Genomic DNA, 17,358 nt, shown 5'->3' on the forward strand with positions numbered 1-17,358 from the left:
CTGGCTATGTAAAAGACCCATACTTTTATTATGGGACATGCTTTCTGCTCAATACCCATTCCCTGCTAACTTTCAGAAGGGGCAGATGGGATACGAGCCTCACATTCTGAAAGTGCTGCTGCTGCTGCCACCTGTAGTACTTGCTAAAATCCAGAAGGAGCAAACTAAAGGGTCACAGATGATCTGTTGGTACTTGGTTAGCTCAGATTAGTGTCTGACAAAGAGCATAGTTCTCCTCTCCTCCCGGGCAACATTTGGTTGAGGAAGGAAAGTCTGGCCAATGAGCCTCGCTTGCAAGTGAGCAAAGAACAGACAGGTTAATCATGGACTACTACTCTTTGAAAGACAGCAGAAAGTGGAACAACTGGGAGAAGAAAAGAAGTTGATGAGACTGAGAGGGAAAAAGAAACAGTAGGAGCAGAAAACACAGGGACAATTGAAGAAGGAGGAAGAGTGAGAGAAGATGGAACATGTGATGAAGGGTGTGGAAAGGACAAGGAACATGAGGATAAAAGGGCGGATGAGGGAGAAAAAACAGAGTGGCATGGAAAGGACGAGGGATACAAGGATGTTGACGAAAGGAAGAAACAGAAAAAAATGTTGAATGGAAAAAAAGATCAACAAGGAAAGGGGGACAGAGAAACAGCCAGGAAGGTAAACAAAATAATAAATATAGTAAAATTAAAATTTTATTTTTTAACACAGGGGTCCAGGTCCTCAGCTGGTGTTAGTGGGCACTACTCCGCTGAAGTCGGTGGAGCTATGCTGATTACCACCAGCTGACGATCTGGCCCATTGAGCCAAAGTCCAGAAAGGGAAGATATAAGAGAGCACTTCACATTTGGAAAGAGAAAAAAAAACAAAGGAAACATGGTAAATTACATTTCATAGAATACAAAAATTTCAAAGGAAAAAACCCTTACATTGGGCATTGACTTTTGTGGAGTTAGACAAGGGATGAATTTTTGGCCCCAGATACTATTTTTGCAGTCACAAGTTTACATCCTTTTACCAAATTATCAATATAAAGTTACAATCTTATGTGCAACTAATAGGAAATAGTTATATACATTTAAAAATTTCAGTTTATCCAATAATTAAGTCTTCATCCAATGCCCTTGGTATTTTAATGATGCAAGTTAAAATGTATAATATTAAAATTATACAAAAACGAAGACACTTGAAAAATGGATCCTGTTTAGTGTTAAATCACCCCTACTCAGACTCAACTCATTTTGTTTGAGCAGCATTATTGAAGCTTTATACTGCGCTGGACAAGATAAAACATACTTGTCCTCCTGACCCCAAAAGTCACCCACAAAAGAAACAGCCAAAATACTTTTGACCTAGCTGATTGCCTGATCTGCTATTATGCTGCAGATGTCCTTTTGCTATCATGTGCTTCTCTCAATACTCTCAATGTCACCATTGCCTATAATGCTGCTTAAAATGCTTCCAGCATCACTGTTGCTTACTCATGCTAAAGTATGCATAAAAGAATGTCAGACTTGCTTGGATGCTATACACATAACAAGCCACAATCCATGTTAACTGATGCAATTTAATATATCCTCCAATAATTTGTTTTTTCTTTTGATATAATCATTATAATAAAGATAGAAAATTAAAAACATTGGAAATACAAAGTCATTCTGAATGTTATTTTGCCCCCTCCCCCTCAAAAAAATTAACAGAAATTATCTTTAAAGATTGAGAACATCATTATATGTGATGTGGGTATGTGACACTAGACCTAGAGATATTGTAAGATCCACGCCATTTAATGTTGTGTCTCAAAATATCTAGCAGGCAATGTGCCAGATGCTTACACTCGTGGTTTTTGGCATTCTTTTAAAGTACTGTGGAACCCAAAACAGTCATGCTAAGAGTCTATTACACACTCAAAAAAATCAAAAAAGGATTTTCATAGTACCATAAAAACAGCCAACTCACACAGTAATAAAGCCTATATGGGTGTGACAGAGTGTATCTACTCCACACCAGCCCTGAAAGGTTTAACTCTGCTTTGCAGGCTGAGGAAGCCAGGCCCCTCCAACCCTGCTGGGCATGCTCAGCCTGGAGTCAGCATGTAAAAGGTAGCAGCCCAGCTCAGCCTGGGGAGGCTGCTGATGTGGGAAGGACCCAGGCTGCAAACTCCCTGCAGGAAGTTGCCACAAACCCTGACTATGGTTCATAGGGCTCCTGACTGGAGACTCCAGGCTGCCCAATGAGCCCAAAGAAAGGACAGCACCAGTGTGGGCCTGGCAATTTGAGGACCACAGAGATCTGGGGAGTTTTGACGAGGGGGAAAGGGAAAGAATCAGCCAGGGGACTCAAACTCTTTGCTGGTAAGTGAACCAAGGTACTGGTCAATGTGCTTTGGGGTGCCACACCCCTTACTTGGGTTACTGCACTCCTTTGAGTGGTGTCCCACTCCCCAATGGGCCAACCAGCTGCACAGTCCCACAGATGTGGGCTACTTCACTGACTCTGACCATTGGGCATGCTGCCTTGATAGTAAGGGCTGCTTATTGACACTAGTCACTGAGAAATACTACCCCATGTTACAATAAGGATCATTGGGTAGAACCTGATGGGCTGCAAAATTGCCTTTGACCTTCCATCTAATCCTATGTGACCTGACACCCCGTGATGAGATGTACATACCCCACAACAATGGGATATTTATTCATTATCTCAGACATAGCAAGAGCCTCGGCAAGCTGCTCACCAGAGTTTCAAAGTCAAGCAAACAAGTCGCTCCCCTCCCTCAAAATGTGCTGTCAAAGGTTTGTGAAAATCTTGGTGTAGCCAACCCATTAGACTCAAAATAATGAGAAAATTTGTAGGGGAGGTGGAGAAAATAACCCAAGATAGATCATGTAAGACACCAGAAGATTCCTACAGCACCAACAGCAAGGCTGGGGCTGATCAGGAGTTCATGGTGTGGTAAATTCAGATACCCCTGCTTGCCAATAATTGTGCATGTCCACATAGTCCCAGTCAACACTCCTGTGCTCCCATCAGCTCTGTTTGCATTGCAAAGACTGCTCCTCATGTCTGTTTCCTGTTCCATCATTATTGTGTAACACCGACAGATGCCAGTCGTTGGTGGATGGAATTGAATTTGGGACCTCTGGAGCTTAGTGCATGAGCCTTTAGTGCATGAGCTAAAAGTCAACTGGTTGTTGGCTAAAGCTGTAGAGAAGACTCATTTTATCTCTCTCTTTAAGTGGTCTCAGTGCCACTACATGGGACAGAACACCACACCCAGGAGGTTTGTGAGTAACACTTGCACCACTGATCAGCATAGAATCCTATGGTTCTATTATTCTGTGGTGGAGTGTGAGAAGGGATGACAAAAATGCAGGTAGAAAGAGCAATGGAAGTGTGGTATAGAGAGAAATAAAAAGGGGAGCTGGAGAAAACATTCAGTAAAAGTGGAGAAAATTTAAATGAAGGGAAGAAAGAAGACTACTTAATGAAGAAGGAATGATATGAATGTAAATAATACTAAATGAAAAAATATTTATGGGAGACTAGCATAAAAAGCAGGACTAGAAAATGATACATAATGAAAGAGGAACAGTAGTGGCAGTTTCCTTGAAAGGAGGGTCTTAGTGAACCCCCATTATCCAACGCCCCTAACAGCTATAGAACTATTAAGCACTAGAGCCAAGCCCAATGAGCTTCAACATTCTAGAGTCATAAAACCGGTCATTTCCAAGTTGCCACAGAAATCAGTATTTTTGCCACCAAATGTGCCATTTAGCTACATCCTGATGGTACCTGATTTTTTTTCTGTCTCCCTGCCTGCTGTAACCTACCTACAGCTGCCTCTGTCTTCAGCTTTCCCTTCAAAATATAGTTATTTGGATTAGAACACATGCTCCCTGGTGGCTGACCATAAAAGAAGCAAAGGGAGAAGGTGGTTTTTTGGGGTTTTTTTGTTTTTTTTTCAACCTTCTCAGTCAGCAATTTGCTCAGGTTGAATAGTGAACACACCCTCTCTTGCTCATCAGTTTTGCATGCAGTTGAACACCAGGCCCATAACTGGACTTTCTCCAAAGAGGTATGTGAGGCTCCTTGCACTTCAACTGAACAAGGCAGAGGGGATTTGGAGAGACAAAGCCTGCATCCTGAGTGCGGCCAGAGTGTGGGAAAATCCAGAACTGTAGGAAGTTCAGCCATGCTGCTTGGACAACATTGTGGCTGAAATCCCATCCCTCCTCTGGCCCACTGGAGCCAAGGAACGGAGCCATTGAAACTTGTTGCAAACTACCACCTTGCTTCCCTGGAACATACGGGTGGTGGCTTTGGACCAGGCCACCTGCTTAATATAATGACAGTCAAGGCCAAAAGCTTCTTTGTAAAGAGGCAGTTAAATAGGAAGGCAACACAAAGGTGGTGAAAGAAAATATAATTTTTGCCAATACAAAAAGAAAAAAGAGAAATTTCCGGAGCAGAAGAAAATTGAAATCAGACATTGATATAGACTTTTCCTCAATGATTTGAGATAGAGTCTAAGGTTTATATTACTTTCTGCTGCCCTTGATCTCTAAATTACTTTGTTTATTTTAAATTAAATTTCCTTTATTCTTGCTAGCTTGTAAAATATCTATTTTAGACAAGATATTTTCTCAGACAGACTTTTACAAGGAGTAAAAACTCCACAAAGGGTCCCACACAATGTAATTATTGTTATTGCTTTTATTGTTGAATACCAAAGGAAACATGCATACAAATTATCCCTTGTTAGAGTGCAAAGTCTGTCTCTGGTTAGTACTTTAGCAACAGTTACAAATGAAGTATAAGACATGTCTCAAGTGCACGCACTGGCTGAGAGGAGTTGACAGCTCTTTCCATTTTTATGTATTTATTTTTAAATAACTGTCATCTTTAGAAAGGATCATGCCTACTATATTCAGTAATTGATATGTAAATTACATTATGCATATTTTTGTAATGGGTTCTCCTACAGATCTACTGCTCAGTAAATTATTTGGTCAACCATTGTCAGACTTCCATTTAGCTGACATTAGTGCATATACCTTTAAAACTGATGTTTTACATACATCCATTCTCCTAGTTTGGGACTCGAAAACTGAAATTCCTGTTGAACTCAAGTCAGCATCCATCTGAGAGCTGAATTAGCCTGTTAGCCTGGGTATTGTATTTTAACCTGATTTACCATTCTAAAGTTATGGGTGAGTGAATGTATGTAGCAGTTGAAGGGGTATGTGTGTCGGGGGGGAACCCCATACAGTCAGTACCTACATTTTATATTGTACTTAGAAAATATGTTTGTAGTTTCCTCTTTATTTGTTCCATGTGCAAGGATGAAGAATATTTGAAGTCTGAGTCCTAATACAGTTTAAAAGCAGCCTTATATTAGTAGGTATCCTTCTGAGCCACCATTGACAACTTCCATTCATCTCATATCCCTGTGACTCCTCTCTCTATCTGAAGTCTACCAGTACTTGATGCCTTTTCCTCATAATAAACTGCCACCAACAGTTCCTCTCCTTCTGGGTGTTGAGACTGCTGGGTTTTGAACCTCAGCGCATTCATTATTCAGCTTGTCTGTTTGTTCCTCTTTGTTCAGAAAAACATAACTTTCCAATAGGTCAGCAGGGGGTGGGAAGTTTGAGGTTTCTGCCATGCTACTCAGTACAAAATAGACAAATCATGATGTGCTGCCCATTTCAACCACAATCCTTGGTGAGGTAAAGATTGGCAGTGTACAGTATAGGGCTTTGAGTGGGCAAGCTGCTGCCATGTGAGAACTTGTTTAGCAAGCAGCCATGGTTGTGCCTGCCCTTTCTTCATCAGTATACTGTTCCAAGGAAAATAAATTCAATTTAAATGTATTTATTTAAAAATGTAGAGTGTTGTCCATTTGTCAAGGCTCCTGAGGCCCTTTCATCAGTAAATCACCAGGAATGACCAGTCCACCAGAATGTAACAAACAACCCTGGTTGTGAATACATATCTCCATTTTATCTTACAAAAATTAAGCCAAGTTATACATTGTGTCCTAAAACTAATCCACCCTGGAAAGTTAAAATTCCCAAAGCATGAGATCATCAACTGAGATAATTCTGCCACCAGCTGTGAAGTGTAAACTTCAGAACTGATAGTGAGGTTGATCCAGAAGAGTTTAACTTCCACAGTACAACATGGAAAGGGATGTGAGCAGGCATGTCCCCAGATTATTTAGGGCTTTGGGATGGTATTTTCAAAGGAGCCAAAGGGAGTTAGACATACAGCTCCCATTGAAAGTCAACAGAAGTTGGACATCCAACTCCCTTAGGGCATTTTGAATGTTTCAGCTTTTATAGATCATAACCAACACCTTGGCTGACACACAGAAGTGAAGAGGGCAGGGTTGGCCAGAAATTTATAATTCCATTTTGCAAAATAAGTAATGGTTACTTACTGAAAGTGTAGTTCTTCAAGATGCAGATGTGTATTCCACTTAAGTGTATGTGTGCCCAGCATGCTGGAGCCAGAAAATGTTGCCTAGTAGTACCCCTACAGGGGCAACACTTGCACATCATTGGCTGTATCAGGAAGCACTGTCCCAACTTCCCTCAGTTCTTCACACCAAACACCCATGAGATGAAATTCCAATGCAGAGGGGACAGAGGTTGGGTTGCAGAATACACATCTGCATTACACATTGAAGAACTACAGGAGACAGAGCTCAGATTCCATCTAAACAAGGACTACAAAACTATGCTTCTGAAGCTTGCATCCACCCTGGAAGATGCAGTAATGACATAATGGTTTGTAAATGTCTGGATGAATGACCAGGTAGCAGCCTTAGAGATGTCCAATATGGAAGTGTTACTGAGGAGCATTATTGACATTGCCTGTGCTTTCATTGAATGAGCTCACACATGGTGAGGGGGTGTAGCTGAAGCTGTCTCCTGTGCAGTCTTGATACAGGATGTTATCCATTTAGAGATGATCTGTCATTTAGTTCTATCCAGATAGAAGGCTAATGTATCTAATGTATGGAGATGCTGTTCCTCCAGAGACAAATGTGGATTAGGAAAGAATATGGGTAAGTATAGTACCTCCTTCAAATGAAACTGAGAAATCACTTTAGACAAAAATTTGGTGGTACAGTTACTTTATCTTTGGAGAATTGTGTATAAGGATGCTTTCCCATCAGACTGTAGCCAATTAGTTCATTTTATCATTCCTTTATTGCATGTTGTGTGATGTTCTAATTAACTCATGCTTGTATGTCATATATAATAGTAGCTAAATAGATTTAAATTGAAGGATTAGAAGTATAAGATTGATAAGTATTTAGAAGTGACAAGTATGCATTAGGTATCTAAGTAAGTAGGGCTGAAATGCAAGGTCTATAGGCTAAGGCATGAAGGATGTCATACTAGACTATAGGTTTAAGAAATGCTTGACATAAGTGACCAAAGAATGACTTTACAAGACTTTACAAGAAACTCTGGCCAATGGCTGGTATTGTGAAAAATTAACTGCAAGATTGTTTTTTTGATTACAAGATAACCTGTAGTCAATCTTTTCTAACAAGTGTCATAACCTCAGGGTGTAAATGCTAATAAGAATAAAAGGAACAAAAACAACCTATGAAAAATGGGGTACCCCGATATTCTTGGGGGAAACAATATAAATAAGGGGGGGAAGGGCGGACACCTTCATACTCATGTGCGGAGTGTTAGGTGTAGTCAGAATCACAAGATAAAAGAGGGCTCCCAGATTGGGTAAAATGTTTTCCCTAAGGAAAAACTCCAGCAGGAACCATCCATCTACCGATGATCAATTGGCAAGGCATCCATCAGACCCTACGAATATTGTAAAGGATGTCAGTATGGCTATATTTGTAACTTCTGCATAGGTCTTTATCAAATTTTTATATGCATGGATAATCATAAACTTAATTGCAACTTTAATAAAACTTGTAAAACAAACAAGATCTTGTACTTGTGAATGTTTGTGTGGTCTCTGTCCTTGGTCTTTGTGTGTTCCTATAGGCTCTAAATCTGAAGCAGGCAGCAGAGGTGACACATACTCTGAGTTTGAAACTGTACCCACCAGAGCCAAACCCCCAGTGGTATAATACAATATTACTAAATTCACTTTATATGAAATAAAAGGCTACAAGAGTTTGCAACTTACACACTCTTCTTTCAGAGTAGCAGCTGTGTTAGTCTGTATTCGCCAAAAGAAATGGAGTACTTGTGGCACCTTAGAGACTAACAAATTTATTTGAGCATAAGCTTTCATGAGCTGCTCTTGTAGCTATCACTACAGGAATGCAGTTTTCTGACCCAAAAGGAGAAGATGCTAGGGGGTCAAATGTGGGACCTACTAGTGCCACTAGGACCATGTTAAGTTCCCATAAAAGAAATGACCCCCCCCCAGTCCGAGAGATGTAGGTGAAGAAGCCCTTTTAGGAACCTTGCTACCAGGGGATTGGGGAAGACTGATCTTTCCTGAATGGGGAGATGAACCCCAATATCTCTACTAGATGCACTTTCAGTGAACTAAGTAAGTGATACTTTCCTTGATGCAGAATTGCCGCAGACTGATTGCCTCTTGGCAGTGTACCCTGGTGTATGCTCCTACTTGCTTGTTCACAATACATTGCAGTGGTATTGTTGGTAAATGAGAACCACTGAGACCTTGATGTGGACTCAAAAAGTATGGCATGCATTGTAAATTGCCTGAAGCTACAACACACTGGATTCTTGCTTTGACCACAGACCTTGGACTAACAGCAACCCCAGAGGTGCTCCCCAGCCCATCAAAGAGGTGTCAGTGACAACAATTCTGGTTGGTAAGAGCCATATGAAAGGAACACCCTGACAAATGCTCTCAAGGAGCATCTATCACTGTAAGGAGCCTAGGACCAGTGGAGGAAGATGGAACAATCAGTTTAAGGAGTGAAGAGTTGGACAATAAACTGCCCAAAGCCATATTTGAAGGCACAACCTTGTAAACTGGACCATCTGCATGCAAGCAGTCATGTAGACCAACAGCCTGAAGCACATCCAAGCTGTTGTGGAAGGCTGAGACTGCAGACTGACGCAGAGGTGGCAAATTGCCTGGAAACAGTTGATTGGCAGAAACGCTTTTGAACTCCTAGTGTATTAGGGCCCCAATGAACTCGATTTTCTGAGTGGGAACCTGGCACTCAACTTTGGTTTTTAGGATAAAACCCTGATTGAGCAAGCACAGTGTAGCGTTGATGTGAGAAAGAAAGAACTTCCTTTCCAGATCTGCCTCTCAATAACCAGTCATCCAGATATGGGAAAATGTGAATCTTTCTTTCTGAGATGACTTGACAGTGACCATGCATTTGACAAAAACCCAAGAGCCATAAGGCAGGCCAAATGGAACATATCTAAGGAAATTTCTGTGGCTCTGCAAAATTGCCACATGAAAGTAGGCATGCTGTAGGGCCAGGGCAGCAAACCAGACATTCTGAAACAAAGTGGGGAGAATAGTCCATAGGGTGACCAGGAAGAACTTCATGTACTGAATATATTTGTTGAGGCTGTGAAGGTCAAGAATGGATTTTACCTCTCCTTTGGATTTTGGCACCAGAAATTACCAGGAATGGAAACCCTGTGTCCAGTGACCTGGTGGCACCACCTCCACTGCTACGAGCACCAGCAAAGAGCAACCCTACTCAAGGAGAAGAGGGGTCCCTGAGAAAGGAGGAGGGATGGAGAGAAACTGGATGGCATAGACCAATCTGATGGTGCTTAGGATGCAGTTGTCAGTGGCGATCGAACCCCAAGCATTGTGAAAGTGGGCCAGCCTGTCCCAAAACAGAGGGGATGAGAGGAAGGGAGTGACTATTAGAACACTTCTCTAGACCAAAGAGTTAACATGGGATGCAAAGCAGCAGCACTCTTCGATGCGAGGGCAACCTCGATCTGACAAGGGCCTCGGTGCTGAAGCAGGAAATGCTTTAGACAAAGATCCTTCACCACTTGAATCTGTTTGGTGAATGGTCTGCACATCAAACACCATTCCTTGATGTGGGCTTCGCCTAGACATAGCAAGCACTTCGTGTGCAGATCATTTTCAGGGAATTGCCCCCCAATATGATGGGTAATGTTGTAACCCTGGTGAAGACACCACCAGGGAAAACTTAAGTCTGACTGTAGCAGCGGTATTAACTCTATACAATTAGAGAACAAAGTCAGTAAATAGAGGCATATGAGGTAAAAACCACACAAAACTCTGACTTTAGTAATGGGTGGTAAGAAGGTACTGAGGGGGGTCAGCACAGTGCCATCTCAGATAGCCAGTGGAGGCTATGGCCACAAAGTGTGAGCACTACCCCTCTACGGATACTGCAAGACAAATTTCTCTGGCTCTGGTGCAATGGGCGTGCACGCACACACACACACACACACACACAAACACACACCTACCTAAGTGGAATATATGTCTGCATCTACTCGAAAAAGAATTTGAGGGTCCAGAATTTTTCTTTTGGTCTGCATCGGAATGAAACCCTCCAAAGTTTTTCATGAAGAAACAGAGAAAGAGACCCATCATGGACCCATGAATAGCCGAATGTTTAGGGTACTTACCTTGCTTCTGGGACATCAGGTTCAAGTCCCTGCTCTGAATTGGTTTCTCTGTCCTTTCCTATTCTGTTTTATATTAATAATTATATATACATTGGGCTACTGGCTACCCACAGATGATGAGGGCTGTCATTCTGCATTTATCTCTTTCCCCTTCTCCAGAAATTTCATCCTGGGCCATTAAAACTGATATGGTTCCATGAAGAGTTTTTGGTTTTGACAAATGGACATTTTTCAACAAAAAATGTCTTGTCAAAAAATTCCTGACCAGCTCTAGAAGAGGGAACCAATGCAGATCAGAAGGTGTTTGATATGTGCTCACCATGACAATTTCAGCTTACAGGATCAGATTTTTAAAATGTATTTAAGTGCCTAGTGATGCCACTAGGGATCTAGTGGAAGTTTCAAAAGCACTTAGACGGGCACCTAGATCCCATTGGAGTTAGGTCCCTAGGTACTTATGAAAGCCCCACTAAGCACCTAACTGTATCTTTAGGTGCCCTAATACTTTTTAAAAACTGGCTCATAGTCCAAGTCCTCCACAAGTGTATCCTAGGGCAGACCATGTTGCAGTGATCTAGTCTTGAGGTTACAAAGGTGTAGTTCACTATATCAGGGTCTACTTTGGAGATTTTTATTCTTTTGTAAAATCACAGATTCACAATAGTATGAATGGCAAATCATCTACAACATCTTTTTGTAATTTTCTACTCTAGTGTCATGCAATTAGCTAGCATACTAACAATAAATTAAATTAAATGTTTACAATGAGCTACAATCTTACACCAGCTCTTGCATATGTTGATTACAGCCAATCAGAAACTGGAAAAATGTCACAGGAAATTTTATAAATTCAGAAGCCAGAGGGGACAATTGTGATAATCAGCTTTGGCCTCCTGTATAACATAGGCCACAGAAGTTCCCCACAAAAATAATTCCTAGAGTAGATTTCTAAGAAAAAAAAGATTGGATGTTTCAAGACTTATTGAAAACCAACATTAATGGTCAAGTGAGCTTCTCAGCCAGCTCTTTTAAAACTCTTGGATGCAAGTTTTCTGGACCTGAAATGTCTGACTTTAATAGCTGCTATTTTATATCCTCCAGAGATACTAGTGGAATGGAAAGATTGTTATCATCACTATATGATGAGACTATATCATCTGTGTTTCCCCATATACAGAACAGAAATATTTATTGAACACTTTTGTCTTTTCTGCATTATTATTAATTCTACCGTTTCCATTCCATTCTAGTGATGGAGTAATACCTTTTGTCAGGATTATTTTTGTTACTAATATATTTTAAAACACCTTCTTATTGTCCTTATCTCTGCTGGCTATAGATTTCTCCCTGTGATGAGGGACAATTTTCTGTAATTTTCTATAATTCCTAACTTCTGATTTACCATATATTAATTGCTATAAACTTCATTTTTCTTCCATTTGTTTTATCTATGTAACTTTATTTTGTATAGCTTCCTTCACTGCCCCTATAAACCAGCTTGTTTTTTTTAACCAATACAGCCTTCTTCCTCATTTGAAGATTGTTGGACTTCCAGTGAGAGATTCTTTAAATGATTCCTAATTATCATTCACATTTTTCTGATTAAATTCTTCCCCTCAGATGATTTGGCTCATAATTGTTTTCAGCTTTGTAAAATTGGTCCAATTAGTGCACCAACTATATATATAATTACTAGTCTGGACTTTATTCTGCTTTCACATGGTGAATGTGATCCAGCCATGATCACTTGTACCTAAGCTACTATGAATTGTTAGTTCTGAGATCAGTTCCTCTTTATCTTTTTATATATATAATAAAAAAAAGAAATTGTTTGTTTTGCAGCATTCACAGTAAAGCTATATATTGTTTTTGCAAACAATTCCATTATATTTTAATTGATTTTGTTTTGAATAGACGTTTTATTGCAATCATTTTCCAACATGTCTGTTTGTTGTAAGCTGAATTGTTTGTAGATGAATGTGTTCAGTACTAATTTCTAACCCAATTTTGATAAAAATTTCAATTAAAAATAAAACCAAAAAAGCATCACTGAAATTTTAACACGAAATGAAAAATGTCAAAGATGGAATATTGAGAAAAATTGACATTAAAAAAATAATGCCTGCTCATCAGGAAATCTTGTTTGTGAAAAAGGTGACACTAGTGCTAAAGATGATACTTTAGGTTTACTGAAGGGGGTTTAGCTGTTGCACGTTCACTCAAAATATAATATACATTACATTAGAATCCAGTGATTAGAACTACACTAGAGTAATGTTATGCTTTGAGCTTCCTCACTAAAAAGATATTCAGGGGTAAGGCCATGACTATTAGCTGATTGTCTAGCCATAATTTATTCAAAAATGAAAGAGAAACTTTACCAAAATAAACAATAAAACCTTTATGCTAAATTTTATCCCAGAGCAAATTTTGTACTGCTGAGCTAAAAACCAGTAAAATTGGAGAGGGATAGTATCAGAATTCAGAGAGAGTCTTAACTCTAGCAGCATGCCCAGTGCCTCTGTAACGTTTTTGTTTACTGTTAATAAGATACACTGAAACCTTCCTTCGTTACAGCAGAAAGTGCGATGACAGATATTATCGATTTACACTTGTACGCTCTAGCACACCCTGTTTTGTAGGCAATTGGATGTTCTTTTGCATCTATAGATGTCATGATTTTCATATATCTCACGCTGATGGCAATACAGAGTTAGAATGTCACTTTACCATATGCCTTGTCCTACTCCTGCTATTAGGGATTTCATTAACTTTTCAAGTTTCAGAGTAGCAGCCGTGTTAGTCTGTATTCACAAAAAGAAAATGAGTACTTGTGGCACCTTAGAGACTAACAAATTTATTAGAGCATAAGCTTTCGTGAGCTACAGCTCACTTCATCGGATGCATCCGATGAAGTGAGCTGTAGCTCATGAAAGCTTATGCTCTAATAAATTTGTTAGTCTCTAAGGTGCCACAAGTACTCATTTTCTATTAACTTTTCAAGTAACCCAAATAAGCAGAAAAAGAAGGCAGCTGAACTGAAAAAAAGTTACCCCATAGTTCAGTGTTTTAATTAAAACCAGGGGGAAAAAGCAAGAGCCTAATTTAATTCCAGAGGAATCCATAGAGAATGCAGAGAAGCAGAAGCAATTTCAGGGGAGCCAGAGCATTATTTACCAGACAGGCAATAGAGTCAGTACAGACAGAAACAGCTTCCAAATGTGACTAGCAAGGCAAGTTAGATTTTAAATAACCATGCCTCTGTGCTTGGGTAATCAGTATTTTAAGAAAACTTATTCATGAAGCACAGTGTGATAGAATTAACTGTAGTAACATTAGCTATAATTGTGGTAATTCTCAGAGAAATACTATAACTAACAAAACATGGTAAAACTGGATTTGGGTTCCATGGAACAGTTTTCATACCACAGACAATTTCAGGAGACTTGAACTACAGCACTAATTACATAGGCAAAGTATTCATGGGTTAACAGTAACTTCATTTGTAAAATTATGCTTTTGATTTTCTTTTACTTCAAAATATTAAAACCCAGTATAAAACACACTTCAGTGAATGTCTAAATCTATGCCATTGCAGAATATACAAATTATAATGCAGAGTTTATTCCTAGTTACACTGTGACTACATGTGGCACACGTGATTTCCTTCCCCCCCCCCCAGTAACTTCCCTGGTAATACCATTAAAATGAAGAAGGTAGCTGGGAGGGGTGAGCCAATAACACAGATGCTTCTCACCCCCAATAGAAGTTTATGTAGGGGGGGATGCACTAAATTAGTGGAAGTAGCCATATTTTTATTATATTGCCAACTTCTGGAAAGTGGCACTTCCAGAAATGATGTCACAGATTGGTAATAAATAGTGTGATATGTGGAATTTCAATTTAAGATCATATAATGCTTGCAAGAAAGACAATAGCTAATATGTCACCTCAGGGGCCTGAATTTTGGGAATGTAGACTATCAACAGACTTGGACGTGGTGTAAGTTCACAGATAACCACTGTCTATAACGAACTGCCATTAGCACAGACAGTTCCATCTAGAATTAAATAAGAGGCCCAGGTAGACAGCGACTAGTTGCCTCTAAGAATGACTGAGCAATAGTCTGAAGCTAGTTATTTCTGTGGGAACCCTGAGGAGACAGGTCAGGACAGGAAATTATTTTGAGGTAGTCAGCAACTATGTGTTCTCTGGCTTTTGGGAGGACATGAACACTTTTTTGAGAGAACGTATTATTACTACTTATGTTTTTCACTTGTAATGAGTGTCTTCTCTGTATGCATCTCATGGCCAATTTGTATGAATCCAGGTTTAATCAGCTGGTGTGTGTGGGCAACAGTGTGGGCAACAGTGTGCCCTTGTTGCCAAGCAGGCTAACGGCATTTTGGGCTGTATAAGTAGGAGCATTACCAGCAGATTGAGGGACATGATCATTCCCCTCTATTCGGCACTGGTGAGGACTCATTTGGAGTACTGTGTCCAGTTTGTGGCCCCACACTACAAGAAGGATGTGAAAAAATTGGAAAGAGTCCAGCAGAGGGCAACAAAAATTATTAGGGGGCTGGATCACATGACTTATGAGGAGAGGCTGAGGGAACTGGGATTATTTAGTCTGCAGAAGAGAAGAATGAGGGGGGATTTGATTGCTGCTTTCTACTACCTGAAAGGGGGTTCCAAAGAGGATGGATCTAGACTGTTCTCAGCGGTAGCAGATGACAGAACAAGGAGTAATGGTCTCAAGTTGCTGTGCAGGAGGTTTAGTTTGGATATTAGGAAACTTTTTTCACTGGGAGGGTGGTGAAGCACTGGAATGGGTTACCCAGGGAGGGGGTAGAATCTCCTTCCTTAGAGGTTTTTAAGGCCAGGCTTGACAAAACCCTGGCTGGGATGATTTAGTTGGGGATTGGTCCTGCTTTGAGCAGGGGTTGGACTAGATGACGTCCCGAGTCCCTTCCAACCCTGATAAGACATATAATGACTGTTAGCATATAGGCTTGTTTATTAGCCTGAGATATTATAAGATATGAAAGTATCAAAAAGTCAAACCCAAAATTCTAATGTGTGTGAAGAACAATGAACAAAGATACTGTGTGTTGCATTTCCCACAAATGGATGGGGCTTTTAGTACAATGGGAAGAGATAAGGGATAGAGCAATTCAAGTGTTACTGGGCATGGAGGGAATGTAATATATGAGTGCAAACTTAGAGACTGTCTCAACTCCTTATCTCAAGGCAAGGTCAAGCAACCAGTTAGGAGGGGTAAAGGGGTTGGGGCAGGGAGGCATAATAAACACTAAACGCCAAAGAAAGGCCTAGCCTTGGCCAGAGCACAGCCTCATTCCTTACCTCCTCCTTGGGCTACAAAAGGGGTGGGATGAAGACCCCAACTCACAACCCTCCCAAACGGAACATGACCATAAATTGTAAGGGGTGTGACTAGGGGTGTGCACTGCAGGTATATTTGGGTCTGCTAAGGAGGAGTAGATGGGAATAGGGAATTGGAAATAGGGAATGAGGAGGGAAGGGGGAATGGGGAACGTGAACACAGGCAAGGCTCTGCAGCATCAGAGCTGAGAAGGGGAACACGGGGTAAAGGTTCTGCAGTATCAGAGCTGGAAAAGGAACACTAGGAAACAGACTGCCAGCATGTAGAGCTATGGATACATTTGCTTGGAACTAACTCCAATAAACATTGCATTGTCTGCACTTCGAGCTTCTGGGCTTCTGCTTTCTGTCTGTGTGACCAGAACCAGGAGAGGGGGTGAAGGGAAAGCCCACTAACAATGACTATGTTAGACAAAATTATCCCTTCCAAATGAGAAGTTACTTTTTCATTTTCTTGTCTATAGTTAAGGCTGTTACCCTCTGTCTTCTGACGAATAGGACTAATTCAGGACGAATTGGACTGATTATTTTATTGTATTCTGACTGAGGATGTTCTGATTGTCAATCTCCCTCTTTGTAAAAACCATTTGTAACCAGAACTCAATGCTCACACACAAAACCTGTCTACACTTGACACAAAAGAATTGCCAACAGCTGTCTTCCAAGCAAGTTAACCAAATTTTACAATTAATATTTGTAACAAACTTAGCTTGTCTCCAGCTGACTCAGTACTATCAGCTATGCTTTCTTTCCAGCATGCATGTGGTTTCCCATGTACACGAACTGCTCCAATTCAGCTAGTTTTCTTCTTTCTATTCCACAATGAAGTGATTCATGTTTCCCAGTAGGTGCTGTGTACCCATGTTTTCTCAGAACACTATGGGCCTGGAAGGCATCTAACTGGTTAATGCTTATGATAAAATAACAGGAATTCCCTTACCAATGTATAATGACCAGAATTTTCTGAGAAGACCTGTAATGAGTACTTGATTGAAAGCATCCTCTTCTAGAAGAGAGATGGATTTATGTGCTAACCAAATATGGCTTTTCTTATAACAGTTGTCCTTATCATATTCTCTTGACTGCATTGAAAACTGACCCAATTCTAAGGGTGAACTATGGTTCTGATGTGATATGATTAGTTGATCCAGGAAAAGCTAAATGTGGCTGTCTACAACCAGCAGGTCAAAACTGCTGCAAATGCTTACCAAATTAGCCATTGTGTGCAATACCACATGCTGCTGGATTTAAAACCAATATTTTTACTCAGATAGAATTGACCAATAAGAAGGCCTGAGACTCCGTTAACTGCTAGTTTGAGTATCCTGGGAGACCTACCATCCTATGAGAA

The sequence above is a fragment of the Dermochelys coriacea genome, chromosome 2 (assembly GCF_009764565.3).
Source record: "Dermochelys coriacea isolate rDerCor1 chromosome 2, rDerCor1.pri.v4, whole genome shotgun sequence".
Lineage (NCBI taxonomy): Eukaryota > Metazoa > Chordata > Testudines > Dermochelyidae > Dermochelys > Dermochelys coriacea.